General features: G+C 41.5%; 1 protein-coding gene across 1 annotated transcript in view; it reads left to right on the forward strand.

The window, feature by feature from the left end:
- The first annotated feature begins 2,240 nt into the window (after window positions 1–2,240).
- The window catches only part of LOC133128134 (mitochondrial fission factor-like), a 14,651-nt gene continuing 13,807 nt past the window's right edge, over window positions 2,241–3,084 (forward strand). Inside the window, exon 1 of the mRNA XM_061241439.1 lies at window positions 2,241–2,381. The gene's annotated coding sequence lies outside the window, so the exon portion shown is untranslated. The remainder of the gene's footprint in view (window positions 2,382–3,084) is intronic.

The following is a 3,084-nucleotide window of genomic DNA, read 5'->3' on the forward strand; positions in this document are numbered from 1 at the left end:
TTCGAATCCCGACTGGCCCTATCTGTGTGGAATCTGCATATTCTACCCCTGCCTGTGTGGGTTTATAGATTTCCGCCTGCCATTTCCCTAAATCAAACACATTCTTACTTGGTTATTCGACGCTAACACGTGTGTGAGATTGTCTGCCCATTGTGTTTTTCACCGTCCATGGAATGCATTTCTTTTTCTAAACTGGAGCGGGGCGCTTCAGCAGTAATTATTAATACAACAGTCAAAGGACCTTCCGCATATCCGAGAATCACACTGCATAGCAAGTAAATAACTCATTTTACCCATGTTTACCTTCATCATTAGGTCCCAAAGATAAAAAGAACCCTAGCACCCTGGCAAATTTACGGGCAGTATGTACTCGAATGAGTGAGTCAGCGCAGATAAGAACATCTGTTGATTAAATGTATGACGATTACAGGAATCGGTTTACTCACACATCACCCATATTGCACTCACTTCTCACATTTCACTCAATAAACAGACTCTGCCCCCACGCAATACACACCCTGCATCATTAACAGCAGCGAAGATTTAATTCGGATGCCAGCCTATGTTTCCGGCCACGACCCGATGGCAATCCTGCTGTCAATAAACTGTAGCCAGTCTGGTTTCCATGGTGACATAACTGTTGGGGGTTGGGGTGGCAGAAGTAACGGAACCAATTGGCCTGTAATGAGTTTGAGGCAGGAAAGGACGCTTTAAGGCTGTTCACTGTTCAAGTGTAGATGTCCTTCAAAACAAAACTGCAATGAAGAGTTTGAATGTGTGCAACAGCGCCACCGTGTGGGGATTGAGTGTGAGCACCTGCAACTGGCCATTAATCCAGTAGTGGGGGGAGAAGTAAATTTCATTATGTTACAGTTACCTTAAATTGCCTCTTGCTTGTGAGTCATGTAGCTATTAGTGTGAATACCAGTGTGCCTTTTAAGAACAACTCCGTAAAATAAAACATATTTTGAAATTTTAGTTGTTTGGCCTTTTGTCTTTTAGAGGTCACAAGATGATTATTGGGGCATTTAATATACCTGAACCTATATTATAGAGCAATATATTAAGTCAAGTGACCTTTAACATTCAAATGCAATAGACTTGAAATTCACCTGACCTTTATTGACCCTGTGGGGGTAATTTGTCCTCTACCGTTGATTCTCCCTAGCAACTCAGAATCAGTGGCGGCACCCAAGGACCGGTTCCAGTTGGCCAAGGGCAACTGCAGGAGTGCACCTAACCTGACTTAATACATGGAAGGAAACCAGAGGAAAACCCGCGGCCAACACGGTGAGTACGCAGTGATGACCCAGACCAGGACTCAAACCAAGAACCTCTTTCTCAGCACTCAACAGTGCGAACCACCACACCACCATGCCAGTAGGTACCACCTTAGTCTCCATCTTGGTCGTACAGTATAGCACACTTTTGTGTCGTTATGGAAATATAATGTTGTGTACATAAACCTCCAAATATTTCCTCCTGTTTCTTCCGGTTTGTCTCCAGGTATCATGGAACGTTGGCTCCATCTGCTGTTAGTCTTGGGTAATGTTCTGTGCCATTTTAGTCCTTAACCTTGTTCACTTGTATGATTTCTGTACAAATTATACAACTGCAAGGTAAAATGCTTTGTTCTTACCTACACAAAAAACTTTGGTTTGTGGTATGAAAAGGTGAAAGGCAAAAAGCAGATGTTCCCGCCCGGTTTCGAACCGAGGACCTTTCGCGTGTTAGGCGAACGTGATAACCACTACACTACGGGAACTGTCCTGGACACAGCTGAATGTCCTTGGGTCTTTGACTATAATGAAACCAGCCGTAAAACTTCATGTTTTATCTGAATTGCTGGCAATACAGATTTTATGAAGCATGCGCTTGCAGGTGTATAGAGAGTACATACTCTTTGAATGTAACTTGGCTTTTTATCCATTACTTATATCATCATTCAGGCTGTGCCTGAAATTGTGCACTAGTCAGAATAGTGCATAAAATATGGTGATAGCCTATTTCCAGGGGACCACTTGAGACACAGCCCTGGTTATTCTGAATGCTATCTATCTGCACCATTGTAAATTGTACATTGGTTTCTTTTATTTACCAACAACAATGCGGAGTCCTCTCCGCATGCGCAAAAGACGCAGTTTCAAGTTAGTTTTTTCCGGTCTTCGCGCCCTGGCTCCTCCCACCTAGCGTTGCGCCAGTTCCTTTTCTATGATGGGTGATTACGTCATGACGTTGTTGTGGTGCGGATGCTGTGGTTTTCGTCCGTCTTGTTTCCAGAGGGTGCCGTGTTGACTGTGATGTAGACGAAGGTTTTCTGTCAAGCACTCTCAACAGCTCCCATCTGCTTATAATTCAAATAAAACACAAATATATACAGGGTAAGTGGAATGTTAAATAGTATTCCAGAAATAATGTTTCCCGACTGACTAGCTACGACGACGTTATCTTATTAGCTGACTGCGAGCGTGGGAGCTAGAAGCTTTCTGTGAAAATATAGCTAGCTAGTTAGCTAGTAAAAATGTAGTAATGGCAGATCAGGCCGCGATCTTGACAAATGCAATTTAGGAAAATGTATAGTTTAGAGATTTAACTTGAATTTAGTTTAGTTCGTTAACTGTCTAAACAGTCGTTTGTACGGTAACACGCATTTGTAGCTACCCTAGCTTGCTCAAATATCGCGTCAACGATGCGATATTAACACACCATCATTGCATCTAGAGACAGCTACCTATTTGTGATTAGTCGTGTCTTTGGCTTACGTTATTAACGTTACTTTCTTGTAAAAGTAATGCATAACAACTTAAATTATATGGAGATGTTAGCTAGTAACATTGAATGTAAAACGAAACCAAAATAATAGCCGGCTTGCTATTAGATTCATATTGCAGCGGTTGACTAATTAAGGAATCATATGGTTTATGGAAATGTCACATTTATATAGAATCGCCTTACATGGATCTGCAATATATGCTTACAACTGTATATTTGCAAATTACATGTATAATTACATTTTCCTCGCCAATGTGAAAATATATTCCATTGACAATGATGCTTTCACTCATTTCTTGTACAGTATATTCA

Source organism: Conger conger, chromosome 5, assembly GCF_963514075.1.
Source record: "Conger conger chromosome 5, fConCon1.1, whole genome shotgun sequence".
NCBI classification, from domain to species: Eukaryota; Metazoa; Chordata; class Actinopteri; order Anguilliformes; family Congridae; genus Conger; species Conger conger.